This window comes from Trachemys scripta, chromosome 1 (genome assembly GCF_013100865.1).
Source record: "Trachemys scripta elegans isolate TJP31775 chromosome 1, CAS_Tse_1.0, whole genome shotgun sequence".
In the NCBI taxonomy this organism is placed as follows: domain Eukaryota; kingdom Metazoa; phylum Chordata; order Testudines; family Emydidae; genus Trachemys; species Trachemys scripta.
In genome coordinates, this window is record NC_048298.1 from 323,518,188 (window position 1) to 323,533,640 (window position 15,453).

A 15,453-nucleotide genomic window follows, 5' to 3' on the forward strand; every position below is an offset into this window, starting at 1 on the left:
GGATTTTTTTCTGCTGAAACAATTCAGTAAATTCATTAAATGTTTCAGTTGACCCAAATATGAATTTTTATGGTGAAAAAAAAAGTGTCACTCAGCTTTAGTGCTAATTCATTTTCCTCTGTAAAGCAGAGAACCTTGGAGACAAAATCAAGTCTAATAAAAATCAAGTCTGTATAATCCTTTAACAATGTCAGTGTTTTAATCTTAATTAAGAGTCCAGAGGGTGTTAATAATATGCTGTAATTAACTCTCATCCTCTTCAGCACAAAGTATACACAACTTGGGTACTTTAATTGGTCGTCACTATAATCTATACAACACTGCCTGTGGGTCTCATTATGTGTTGATTTGTTTTATTTAATTTCTTCTTTATCCTCTCTAATTTACAAATCTTGTACATTAGGACAGTTTAATTGGTGAATGTCTATCAAGTATCCATAGCATACAAGTTCTCAAAAAGTTACTCCGACCTATTCTCCTTTTTTGCTGAATGTTTCGCCTGACTGATTCATCTATTTTTGTCTTATTGAGTCGCTTCCTTCAGTGACCCAAATAACCTTTCAACTACTATTTTTGTTAAAAGTATCCCTTTAGATCAATGAAAATATCATGCAGCCTCACAGAGAGTACAGTACAGTATTTGCATGTGAAGACACTCTACAAGAAACATTCTGGCAGTCATAGTCACATATAGCTTGAGAAAATACTTGATGCAGTAAAGGCGTTACTTTAACGGACCAAAATAATTCAGCAGCACACTTAGACTGTTTGAGGCCTTAGCTGATCGGATTAAGCATCAGTAATATCCTCACAGAAATTATCAACATGGGTCTCCTACTGTATAAGAACAAGTTACACGCTAATCAGGTTAGAGACACCCAGTCCCATTAGAGCTCATTCCACCAGAGGTCAAGCAGCTTCTGCTACCTTTTCAAAGAACCATCCCTATTTCTAAAATTTGTAGAGTAGGTCCATGGAGCTCAGTCCACACATCTACAAGACACTATTCTTTGGTAGAGGGTCCTAGATCAGATGCTTGTTTTGGCAGGGTTGTCCTGTTGTAATTGAATGAGTATGACTCCTAGTACCAACTTCCAAGCAGACAGACAACTGCACGTTAGTCACCAAGAGTGAAACCCACGTGGACAATCACTCGAAGAAGGAAGTACCCCATAGTAACTGAGGTTCTTTGAAATGTGTTTTCCACATAGATTCCAGATTCTGTTTGGTTGAAGAAAGTGAGGGATGGTTGGGTCTGCTCTGCCTTTTATGTCTTCTGGTGTGGGGAATGTGAGGACATCTGGGGTGCAGACCTGGCCCCAGTGGCCACTGCTGGCCAAAAAAAAATCTGATCATACATGCCTGGAACACATGTACACCAAGAGTGAAATCCATGTAGACAACATTGCTTGAACAACCCCAGTTCATGTAACTATTCATCTTGACAACACTTTCCAGGCTGGCCATTTTGGAAGCCTCTGGAGTAACTACACCTGGTTTTGGTGGAGTTTTACTCATCCATGATTCTTTCTCAGTTGCCAGACCTCCAACTGGTTTAAGCATTGCGTGACAAACTTGAAATCCTGGTCAGGTCCTTGATTTAAGTTTTTGGAATCCTTCAATAGTACTTTCTCAGCAGGACTAGATGAATCATTGAGTTGTTCCAGTTCAGTAATTTCTAAGTAATTTCCTAACCTTAGAAGAACCAATTCAAAATCTGAACAAAAAATTAACAAAACCCTGTCTTGCTTATCTTGTAAATCTGCTCTACAATGGTCTTTTCAGTCAGTTTCTGCACAGGACTTTATACAGTTTCTGCACAGTGACTTTATACTGTTTAATCCCAGTTCATTAGTGTATAATTAGGATACTATGCACAATTTTAATTTAATTTCTTCTTGAGATAAATATTACATTAACTGATATGCTTATTTTTGTTAATGTGACAAATTGGGGAATCGGTCTGTACAATTCATGTATTCTGTCTGTGAGATTATGAATTCTCTGTATGTAGCTTTACCAAGCTGCTAACTCCATTTTGCCTTCTTTTGTTGTCTGTCCATCTTCATGCTGGGCTGAAATGCCAAAGGCTGGAGGCAAAAGAACAACAAGAGAAGATCGTTGACATTAAATGCTCTTCCATCAAAATGGAATAGCTCTACACTTGCTCCCAAGCAGACGAACTGATTTAGCAAGGGAGAGGTTGCCTTGGCAATGAAGTCACCTGGCAGGGGTCTGTGACCGCCTGAAGAAGCTGAGCAGGATATCACCTGATAAAAGGGACAAAAAGATGAGGGAGAAACAACCCAGTATGTAGCAGTGGACTCTGCCTATCTTTCTGAACACAGATGATCCCCCAAAGGAAGAATGAGCTCACGAGGAGCATTGTGTTTAGGATGTTTGTTGTGTTCTGTGTGATCTGTATTCTCTTGTGCTTTATCTGTTAAGTAAAAGAGCAAGCGGAGTTAGATTCCTGTGTGAAGTGCCTGTGTGTATTCTAAGATTCACAACTATAACACACCAAACTGTAAACCAGAAGGCTCACTCTGGGGGGAGTGTATGTTTAAGCGATGGGGGAGTCTGAAGGGTCAGCACTGAGCCTAGGGTCTAGGCAGAAGGTCTGCGCTTTGGGAGTGGGCCTAGGACCCCCCCGGAGTTGAGCAGTGGCTGGACTCCATTCAAAGTGCGGGAGGCTTAAACACCCTGGGAAGTCCCTGAACAGCAGACTGGGTGGGCCAGCAGGAGAAGCCCAGAAGATCTGTGACAGCCAATTTCACTTTTATAATCTAACTTTAGGAAAGATTGATTTAGAGGGTAGAAAAACCATAGGCAGCAAGAGAGTTCTCCAAAAGAGTCATTCTTTAGCATTCTGCCTGAACCAGCCTCAGCTGGGTCAGATACAAGCACAAATGGGAATAACCACCACTGCCAACATTTAGAAAGCCCTAAAATAATCCTTTCTACCACTGTGCTGTCAGGGGTTCACTGCCATGGCAAAGAAAAAGAAAAAAAAGTCTGGGACTGAAATGAAGCTATTTCCTGTTGTTCAGCACAGCACATAGAAACAGCCCAGTGTTCTTCACATATGGAAGAGGTTCTTAGTCTCTGAGGGACTAGGATTCACTCACTGGCTATCTCACTAATGAGTTTGCCAGACTTTTCTGAACCTGCAAATATAAGGCTGTCAGAGTGAATGGAGTCTGAAAGCATCACATCCAGATGAGTACCTATTGCTACTGAACACAGATTTCAATTGTGTTCCTGTATGTTTACATATTGGGTAACACCATAACGTTTTATGCATTTGTATTTTGAATTTCCTGTATCCACAAGGCAGAGAAGTGTGAAACAGTTCTATATTGCTCTAAGTTTAGATATAGTTAAAAGAAAATATTTTAGCTGACATAGCCATTTGCCAGGTGTAGGTAAAAAAATTCAGATGTTTGATTTTTCAATTGATTATATTTCCAGAGTTGATCCTCAAAAATCACAGCTCTCAAAAGTGTTTAAAAAAGCTCTCTGTTTTTCAGTTCTCTCTCCCTCCACCTCCAAACACACAAACACGTTTGTGAGTGTGAGCACCAGCAGGAGGAAAAAAATCATTTTAGAAACAGGAAAACTTAACTGTAAAACCACCACAACTGGCAGGGGAGCTCAGACGTAGAACATGAAACTACGATTAACCCTTTTTACAAAACCTTGTAGATTTTAATAGATGATGTCCCTTTGGAGAACCAATAATTGAATTTAGTAAACCTTACTTTTGTACATTTATATATAGAGCAGCACTTGCCATAGACTGGGCCAAAAGAAATCTGATGAGGTTCAAAAAGGACAAGTGTGGACTCCTGCACTTAGGACGGAAGAATCCCATGCACTGCTACAGACTAGGGACAAAGTGGCTAGGCAGCAGTTCTGCAGAAAAGGACCTAGGAGTTATAGTGGATGAGAAGCTGGTTATGAGTCAACAGTGTACCCTTGTTGCCAAGAAGGCTAATGGCATTTTGGGCTGTATAAGTAGGAACACTGCCAGCAGATGGAGGGACGTGATCATTCCCCTCTATTCAACATTGGTGAGGCCTCATCTGGAGTACTGTGTCCAGTTCTGGGCCCTGCACTACAACAATTATGTGGAAAAACTGGAAAGAGTACAGTGGAGGGCAACAAAAATGATTAGGGGGCTGGAGCACATGACTTATGAGGAGAGGGGATTATTATGGGATTATTTAGTCTGCAGAAGAGAAGAATGAGGGGGGATTTGATAGCTGCTTTCAACTACCTGAAAGGGGGTTCCAAAGAGGATGGATCTAGGCTGTTCTCAGTGGTACAAGATAACAGACCAAGGAGTAATGGTCTCAAGTTGCAGTCGGGGAGGTTTAAGTTGGATATTAAGAAAAACTTTTTCACTAGGAGGGTGGTGAAGCAGTGGAATGGGTTACCTAGGGAGGTGGTGGAATCTCCTTCCTTGGAGGTTTTTAAGGTCAGGCTGGGATGATTTAATTGGGGATTGGTCCTGCTTTGAGCAGGGGGTTGGACTAGATGACTTCCTGAGGTCCCTTCCAACCCTGAGATTCTATGTTGCTATCCTTAGATAGTCTCAAATGCAATTAAAAAAAAAAATAGAGATATCTAAAAATTGCCATGTCGGTATGAATTTTATAACCTCTTAATCATGGGGTTTACTAAGTCTAAGAGAAAAAAAATCTATGGTTTTCAAAAATGGATAAGAATTTTGTATTTTCTACCTGAGATGGCAGAAACAAACAAAACTAACATGTAAACATTGAAGAAGGTGTGCAGAGCAGTATAGTCAGGGGGCTCAGCTCCTGGGATGAGTGACAACAACATCAAGTAATCCCCTTCAGTGAAGCGAAAAAGAAGAGATATTATCACACAAGTGGAAACCAAAACAAATAATTTTTCACATGTGACTAGGCCTGCATGGTGGTTGGATATAAAATGCTTGCCTAAATGCCAGATTAAGGTTTACTATTGTTTACACTATATGACATGACAACTGAACAGAATTCAAGGAATACCTACTCAAACAACAAGAAACCAAAATTACACTTCATGGTGTATTTCAAATAGCACTTCATTTAGTGTATTTCAATGGAATGTATACCATCCATATTAAGTTCTTAGGTCTCACTTTTGCAAGTGTCAACTAAAAAGATGGATATGCATAATAAAGGCTCACTCTGGAGATGATCCAAATTGTTTTATTTGTGAATGAATAGCTTCCAGGACTAAGCTCATAAGTGTGTGTATATTAGTATAACTTGGGAAGTAGATCAAAGATTTCAGCTTTTACAAACAGGGATATAACGCATCCCTTTATATGTACCTATTTTAATAAGGGAAAAAAAGTTTAAACAGAAGGTAGTTTAGAGTGATTATTACATTGTTATCTTGTCAGCTCTGGATAGCTTAATTTAAATGACAGTGTTTTGGCAGAAAATGGCTAAATAGCAGCTTATTTGACAAAATAATATTGATGTATGAACAAATATGACATGCATGATAAGAATGAGGCTCAACAAGTATACTACAACTGAAAGTTTGACAAGAAAGTGCCCTCATACCTCAATGCAGCATGAGAAACAGTTTGAACAGCAAAAGTCTGAAAAGCAAGCACTACCGAAGTCACCACCCACACATTAGCTTCTCTTCCACTGAACCCTCTAAGACAGAAGGTAGAATGATCCATACTGGATTTTTGAAACCCAACTGCAAAAAAAACCCTCTCCTCTTCCTCCCAGGTACAATGGGTGAAATCCTGGCTTCACTGACGACAATGGCAAAACGTTCCTTGTCCTTAATGGGGCCAGGATTTGAGCCCCTATCCTGAGCAACACCTTAAAAATCTCTCAAGACGACAAAAATATTTTGGCATCAAGGTTCCCATAGTATAAATAACCACAGATACAGTGCTTGAAACGTGACTGCTGCACTTTCACTAAAGTGTTGGAATTTCTCAGTTAGATCCCCGGCTAGATTTTTGGAACCAATTCCACAGTTCCAACCCCACTTCGTTAACTTAACACAGACTGTCTCCTTTTGTTTCATTGTTGATATTTAACCTCCAAACTTCCAACTACAATCAGCACTGGTTTGTCTGCATTTTGGGAAATTGAGTTCACTTATATCTATGGAAAAAGTCCCCATTTTTTAATTTACTGTTGAATATCGATGGGTGACCTCTCAGCTACACTACGGCCCTTTTCCAGGCTGCATGATGCAGTTCACAGATAAATAAATGGAGCATGCAAAAAATCAGATAATACTGGAATTTCTGATAGTGTTTAGGCTTACTGCTATTTTAAATTTGGACTGTTGCTAAGAGGAGTAATTTTAGCAGGTATTATGAGTAGCTATGGAGATAGATATTAAATTTGGCTACTGCATAAGCAGTAGATAATTTTGAAAATGTCAAGAATTAGAGAGACAAGGTGGGTGAGTTAACATCTTTTATTGGAGCAGCTTCTGTTGGTGAAAGAGACAAGCTTTCGAGAGCTTGTCTTTTTCACCAACAGAAGTCGGTCCAATAAAATATATTACCTCACTCACCTTGTGTGTCTCATCTCCTTGGACCAACATGGCTACACCAACACTGCAAATAAGAAAAAGAATGAAATATTACAGCTATCCTTGCTGGAAATCATTCTGCTCCCAATATCATTTGAGTTCAGCGTGTTCTATTAGGCTGTAATACAAAACCTTCGTTTCTATAGTACAGCAAAGGGGGCAGAGAAAAAAACCTGTAGATGGGATGGCGGGAATATGTTGTCTGTAAATATTGCAATTCAAATGTAATGCAAGATGTTCTAAGACTCTAACAGAGGACTATGTGCAATACTTAATGCACAAAGTGACAAGAAAAGTCTAGAGAAAAAACAAGGCCAGAATTTACTTGATTTTGTGGATAATTCTGACACTGACACATTACACTAACATTTTCTCTCTCTTATAGCAGATACATCTCACAATATAGTAAGTAATAAGGATTACTTATATAATTATATAGGTATATAAATAAGTAAAAGACACAGTTCTTGACCAGGGGAGCTTACAGTCTCAGTTAGATGTTAATGACAAGAAAATCAGTTTTACATGTATGTAAATTTACATGACTGCATGGTGACTTAGCTTAGAGACTTTCTGTGGAAAAGACAGGAAGGAGTTAAATGATGAGATGGTGATTGGCTGGGGCAGATGATTGTGTCAACTATAAAGGGCAGCGCAGACGAAGGTATGAAGACCAGATCAGGAAAGACACACAAGGAGCAACTAAACAGGAAGCTTGTGCAAGGACAAGGAGGAGGAGAAAATGTATTACTTCGAGATCTCAGAGCCCTGAACTTGAGGACCAGAAGTTTGGACTTGATTTGGCAGCTGAACGGATGGCTGTGAAAGGATTTGAACTGGGAAACAACATGGTCCAAGTACAAGAGAGGAAGGTGATTTTTGCAGTACAAACTTAAGAAGCCATAGGCTTGATAGCAGGAGCTTGCAATAGTAGAAGAGGGATATTTTGGACAGTAAATCCTATGTTAACAAACTCCATATTATTTTAATAATAATTTGGCCCTGTTTATTATTTATAGTACCACATACACCTCTACCCCGATATAACGCTGTCCTCGGGAGCCAAAAAATCTTACCGCATTATAGGTGAAACCGCATTATATCGAACTTGTTTGATCTGCTGGAGTGCGAAGCCCCTGCCCCTGGAGCACTGCTTTACCATGTTATATCCAAATTCGTGTTATATCGGGTCGCGTTATATTGGGGTAAAAGTGTAATAAGTTTATTAATATTTCGTTTTTCTTTTAAGCAGACAGTCGTTTTTAATGTTCTTTCTCCAACCAAAGACAAAATTTCGGACAGACACCTTCATGCCAACATGTCACTTATTACCTAATCATCTTCCTGTACTTTCAGCTCCCAAGACTGCTGGATTCTCTGCTGGTCACACAGAAGATGTGCACTAACCTTAGTGCAGCAGTAAGTTAGATGGATTTGCAACTAAGTATCATTTGATTCAAATTTAACATGAACATTCAATTGACAATACCTGGAACAAATTAAGCCAGAGTGTCCATCATGGAAGGCACACCATTGGGCAGCTGGAGGAACATGAAAAAGAGGCTAATCCAAAGAATCCCTCCATCACATGCTACTCAAAGAGGGAAAACTTATAGGATTTAACAACATAGAGGACACAGCAAAGAGTGGCCCAGGATAGACAGAGATGGCAGAGCCTGGTTTGTATCCTAAGCAACACCTAACAGCACAGGATGGATTCAGATTCAAAAAATTGATTTAAAATTTAACGTGAATGTAGAGAACCTCATATTTTCTATTTCAGTGATTTTCAAAATCCCAAATTTAGGCTGAAACTGTGTTCTGTGGCCTCGTTAGAATCCCTAAAAACCAGGTTTACAACAGAAATATGACTCCAAGATCATCATTATAATCCAACAGTTTGAGCTTGAACCATTTTAGAAACGGAAATTTGCATCAGACAAAACTTTCCAAATTGGTGGTATCCATTCAATTATAGTATTAGGAGGGGAGGAAGGAAAACCAAACATTGTAAACACATAATAAAGAAAAAATATTTTGAAGGTACAACTCAAGGTTGTGTCCATTTATGTACATATATTTTATTACATTTCTATCAGTACTATTAAGTTAAGGCACAGATGCTACAGCGGTTATCGCTCCAGAAATTGGATAGATACGAAGCCATTAAATAGGCTGCACACTTTTTGAATTGTAAAGATGTATTTGTTTTCTGGTGCTGAACTCCTCACTGCCAAATCTCTTTTCACATTCTTAAATATGAACGATTGTCCTGTGTACCACAACTGTGTGATTTAGATTGTAAACTCTTTGGGACAGTATGCTGCTTTTGGATTGTGAAGTCAGATTAAAATATCTGTCATGCTGTGTAAATAATTTTTAAAATATGATCATTTTGGTTGTTTTCATATTAATTTGATGTTTAAATTGTCCATCCAGATGAATTATTTTCTGCCAGGAAAACAAAATGTACTCAACTATGTTTGCTTCCTGGAGCTCTAAAAATACAATGTTTTGGAGTCAGTGTTGCCAAACTGCACTAAAAATGGCTTAAATGAACAACAATTACTTTTATGTAATAATTGTATTAAGTTTATAGCTTTAGGTGATAGCATGTTAGAAACTTATGAATAAAATATGTTTTCCTATTGATTTTGTCCTCTTTCACTTGGGAAACATTCTATTTTGTTGTGCATATCCTGTAGTAGAGACAGCACTGTTCTGTTTACTGCATATCCCAGTGTGTGCACATGCACAGCAGTAATAGCAATGCCTGGGAACACAGTATGTCAGCTCTTTGCAAAGCCAGATGGCATGCATTTTATACTTTGATTAACTGCTGGTCTTTTAGTTGACTGCAGGAGTGCCTCACAAGGGGGGTCATACATTGGTTTTGGCACAATATGTATTTGAAAACTTACCTTTTTTTAGTGAACACTAACACTAGCTATTCTTTGAGTCTAACATGTTTGAATTAGGTCAGTTATTTCTAGTTAACTAACTTTACAATAATAGCAGACCAAATCCTTTACTTACTTTAAAACATTTCTGAAATGCATAGGAAAATAAAGTTTTAAAATAGGCTTATTCAAACCTTTAATGTCCCAATAAAACTAATTATTGATACATATAAATTCCTCTTGCACCTTTAATTCAGAATTTTGCAAAATTTGTTGGCATACCTATCAATGTTATTTTAATATATTTTATGGGGATTTACTATTCTTTCACTCTATAGCAGACATAACAATGGAAGCTGTTACTAACATTTTACAGATTTTTCTACTCCATTGCTGAACTTATGGATAGATAACCTAGGCCACTTCTTTGAAGCACCAATGCAAAAGATTCTGGGGCACAGCTGAGATCCAAAAGCACGCTTCCCTGGGTACTTCTCTGTGTACTGCTAGCATGCACCCAATACCCGCACTGGGTGTCCACGTATGCTGTGCACCCATCTCTTCTGTTTTTCATTCTGGTGCATTAGACAACAACAGATATTTCACAGCTTACCTCACTGTCATTTTTTGTTTTTTTCTAAAGAGTAAATTCATGGCTGGGGGGAAGGGAGCATGGAAGGGACAGAAGTCTTTGCATTTCTTTGGCACCACACATTTACAGAAATCAGCCATGTGCTGTGAATCCTGATGACCCATACCAACCGGTGATCATACTTGGAAAGTAGGGTGTGCACACAAGTGAACAGTAATTTTTATTTACAGACATATATCGGACATTGAGCTAAAACGGTTGAAACAAGAACACACACACACACAAAACACCTGGTCAAATTCCCTGAGAAGGGGGTGAGTATTATTGCCTGTAGACATGTCTCCTTGCCCTTCCCCTCCCACTGACAAGAAAGGAATCGCTGTGGACTATTGAGAGGGTGTAACAAACAGGGACATCTCCTCAATGGAATTTGGCAGCCGAACACAGGCTGAATCAGGCTCACTGTTTCCCCTCCTACATTTTCTGGGATGTTTCCTTGCCAGGAGTTTCTTCGGGTGCCAGTGCAGGATCATCCAGCATGCTCCTTCTCGGCCTTGCCAGATAGTCCGGCCCATGTCTGGCAACAGCACTGAAAGGGGCAGGGAAACAGAGTCACACCACAAGTGTATTTTCTTTTCTGAACTTTTGGATCAACACCCCAAGTCAGTCACCTCTCCACTGCTAAGGGACACAGTGTTGTGTTTGTACAACTGCCACAGTGGATACTTCACCCACCTCTGCTTCTCCTGGGTTTCTGCAGAGTGCCTCAGCACAGGGAGAGATCAGACACCAGGGATGGGGAACGGTAATAAACATTTGAAATAGTCACAGGGATAAGGCATCACCATGACATTCCTTGCTCAACCACATGGCTCCCTTTCTCTTCCAAAACCTAAGCGGGCCTGTACACTGTTAGAAGTGTTAGTGATGATAATGTAGTATTCAGGCCTGTATATTCACCTGAGATAGAATTTTGGGTCTTGTTTGCCCATTTGCCTTTTGATATTTTTAGTAATATGTGTGAACAAAAACCAAAGACAGTGTGTGTTACATCTGCCCACAAGCCAGATGGGGTGATAAGAGATGGAGCAAAAGTGTTCCTGGGCAGAGTGGGAGTATAATATGTGAGCGTACACTTGAAGGACAGTCCTGCCTCAACTCCTCTCGCGAGATAAGGTCAAACAAGCAGTTGGGAAGGACAAGGGGGATGGAGAGGCGGAAGGTACAAGAAACACTAGAAGCCAAAGAAATGCCTGTCCCTCACCGAAGCACAATCTCACTCCTTACCCCTCCCATGGGATACAAAAGAGGTGGTACCAAAGCCCCCAGACCTTCCAAAATGGAACATGACCATGAATGGCAAGGGGTGGGACTGGAGGCATGAACTACAGGTATAATTATGCCTGTTTAAGGAAACATTGCATTGTCTGCACTTTGGACTTCTAGTCTTCTGCTTTCTGTCTGCATAACAAGAACCAGGGGAGGGATGAAGGGAAAATCCCTAACACACACAAGCAACAAAGCACCCCCACTTTCCTTCCACATGGCAATTGTTGATAAGGGGAAGGAAAGATGGATAGGGAGGGGCGGTGTTGGGTTTTTGCACAAATGTCATAAAACTGTTCTTTCCCCACCTAGGCCCTTTCAGTGCCCACCACTCCCTCCCCTCATGTCTGTCCAATCTGTGCAGCCCAGGGATCATTGCTGCCAGAATGGTGGCTGAAAAATGAACAGACACAGGTGCACAGTGACTGCTCATTAGTAATCTGGTAAAGAGTCCACTAAATGCTTTACAGTAGTTCATACGATTTCAATTTAATCATTAATTTTAGAGCTGTGTTTTCCTCAGGGAGCATGTTGGGGTGGGGTAGGCCAGGTTTAAGTATATATATTACCGGAGCAAGAGAGGATATTTCTGGGGACTGTGGGGATGTATTGTAACTTACTGGCCTCGGGTTCTTGTTCCTGTAGCAGCTCAGGTCATCCTCAGGACCTCAATGGTAGGCTTCATCAACTGGGTCCACTGGGTAGGGATGCAGAATTCCATGCTTCTATTCCATTGGGTCTCCTGGGTGCTGCTCCAGGACTTCTCATGAGAGACCCTGATGCCTGCTTACCCTGCCCCTCACCTGTGTCCCGTCACACAAAAGGGGATTGTGAGATACTTCAGGCTGTGTACTGGTAGCCCTGGAGAACACCTCGTCCAGCTCATCATAGCATGGGCACATGCTACGCCCTCTCCTGGAGTGATTGTTGGAGTTCTTCACCTTCGTTATAGGAGCCTCAGGTGCTTCATGCATTCCCGGCACTGGGACAGAGTCTGGTGAATGCCCAAGCTTCTGAGAGAGTTTGATGTTCCTGCTGATCCAGGCGAAGTCATGGAGGACGATGTACTTTGACTACACTTTGATCAACACCCAGGTGTGCTCTAGAGAAAAGGCAACAGCTCTTGGAACATGGTCCATGATCGCATGTGGTGGGTGACCAATACAGTTCACGGAAGAAGTGATCTGAAATGCTTAGTGGAGGATACTGCTACCACGAGGGGGGCCAGGGACCTTTAAACCTTTGAGTAAGGGTCAGGCAGCAAAGGGATCAATGCATTGTGGGAATGACCCTGGAGGACTATCGATACCCATGACCTGGGTACACATCCCTTGCCCTTGCTCACATTGCACTGTAGAACAGGTGCAGGGCCATGACAGAGCATTGGTGTGTACATACCCACACGCCTCATGCATGCTAGCTTTTGTTCTATGCACTCTCCTTCAGTAATGTGCATCAGAGGCACAACAATGCACACGTAACAGTACAAGTACATAGGCATAGTAAAGGATGAGTCAAGAGACTCAAATTTCAAACACACTGCTTTTTAAAAAAGTCTTAATAAAGCGACGTGCATATAAATACAACAGTCTTTTATGCGTATATGTGAAATACAAGGAAAAACTGATAGCAACTCTTAGTTCCTGGTAGTTATAGCTGAAATACTGCATTTTAAAGGGACTCATTAAACTGACATCACATTTCTGCCTCAAATAGTTTTATCTATTGTTTCAGACACCACTTAAAATTACTACAGTTGAAAGACTTTCAAGAAAAAATATATTTCTCCATTTTTTTAGTATGTGTACTTGGTGGGCGTGTGTCAGCATTTTGGTTTCAATATTTCCTTTAAATAGTGCAGTTAGCCTTGTTTGTGTGACTCTTTCATGCAGCAACATAAGAAAGACCAATATTTTTTGAAACAGAAAACTGCAAATGTAAAAGCACAAAAATTGGCAGGGGGACTTGGGGCAGGTATAGCACCTGAAACTGCCTACGTTTCATGTTTTGTAACTGATTAGCTTTCAAAGTTGGTAATGATCCTTTAAAATGCTGTATCTCTTGGCAGAAGCTATTGATGAAAGGAAGATGGCTGCCATTTCTCTTTCTGCAGGAGAACTTGCACTCTTCAAATAAACGCATACAAACATATACTAGACACACAGTGTGTGACCATTACCATCCGTGTTTGTACTGCATTAAATCACAGCAATATTCCGACTACTCCTTAATGCGCCTCCTCCCTTGTACAATCAATCTTTGTTGCTCCAGTGAACTGCTATTTGTTTTGTTAGCAGCCCTTCCAAGCCTCATAAACTTTAGGACTTGTACAATTTACTATATTTTGGCATATAGTTGACATATCGGCAGAAAAATTATTGCAATTTCCAGCTTGGTTGCTCTTTAAAGGAGTGGTGCTTCAGTCTTTACCCAAGAAACACTCCCATTGAAGGCAATGAGAATTTTGCTTACCTTAGATCTCAAGTACTAACTTGTAAGCAAAATGAATGTGAAATTTGGACCCACATACCACACCTTATTCTTGTAAATACTTACACATGTGAGTAGTCCTACTGAGTTCAGTGTCAATAACAAACTTGACAGTGTTCTTAGTTATCTTAGTTCAATTATTCACATACATGTTTGAATGATCAGGGACTAAATGCCTTTGTAGAGTTTCATTGATATAACGTAAACTCATTTTTCATTTCAACTTGAACAGAAAAAACCTTTTCCTTAGAATGTTTTGACATGATGTAGAATTATTCATTACAATTCCAATGTACCTTTTCTAATTATGGCTGCTATTTTAAATGTATTTAAAAGATTTCATACATTTTAAGACCAGAAGGAATCAGTACACCATCTAGTCTGACCTCCTGTATATCACAGGGCACTAAATTTCATCCAGGTATCTCTATATTAAAGTCAAAGACTTTTAGTTAAAACAAAGCATTTTAGTGCTCAGGAAACTACCCTGTGTGCCATAGCGGAGAACAGGAGAGACCAAAGTGCTATAAATGTCTAAGGCCCCTGCAATGGCAGGAAATTCATCAGGCTCATTTAGTATTTGTAGTATTTATTTGATTTAGTGATTTAATAATTGATGCAATATTTCTTTAGTTTCTCATTGAGCATTTACATATCTCATCCTGTCCTTCAGATTAAGTGAAATTCTGACTCCATTTAGGTCAGTGGGAGTTTTGTCAGTGACTTTAACAGGGCCAAGATTTTACCCTATGGGTCCAATCCTGCTCCTTCTAGAGCCAATAGAGGTATTGCCATTGACTTCAGTAGGAACAGGGTCAAGGCCTAAACCATTGTTGTATATGAAACTGATCACATTTTGTTGGTTTGAGACTACAGCTATCTAGGCTAAAATTATTAAAAATCCCCAGAAACATTCTCCTACTGTATTTTCTAGTCAATATATCCAATATACAGCAGACAATAAAGTATGTCTAATTATACAGAGTATGAGAAAATATCCCTAAAACCTCAATTTCACAGAACTGGAAACACAATATAAAAGCTGTTTTATAAAGTACAGAACATATGCCAGTAGAAATAATCTATGACATGGTCAGCTGTTTGCACTGCGTAATTTATATTCTTCTACCAAAATACTAATAAAGTATAAGTAGAAGGTAGAATGGAGAAGAATGATGTAATTTAACGTTTATAAAATTCCAGCCATTTGGCAGGCTTGAAATTATGTGCAGGATACATTGTTTGATACCATGTTTTACACTGACATTTTATCTTAGGGCAAAAAGCCAAATGAAAGACCACAAACATCTAACCACAAAGTAGCTTTTATTTGACTATTCCAGTCAGCAATTAGCTCACAGGAACAGAATTCTAAGTATTTCCAATGTCTATAGTTAAAAATATGCACATTTCTAAAATGAAAGATAAATATCACATGTTCCATGCTATAAAAACTCTCCAAAGACCTATGTTATGGAAACATTACATTAGGAATATACAAAACCTTTACAAATTTTGTACATAAAATATTATGCAGTTGTGTATTTTGGTGCAAAG

The 15,453-nt window shown here is 39.6% G+C and overlaps 1 protein-coding gene across 3 annotated transcripts in view; it reads right to left on the reverse strand.

Moving 5' to 3' along the window:
* The window catches only part of TMEM135 (transmembrane protein 135), a 346,732-nt gene that overhangs the window by 55,968 nt on the left and 275,311 nt on the right, over nt 1-15,453 (reverse strand). The gene's annotated exons all lie outside the window — the stretch shown is intronic.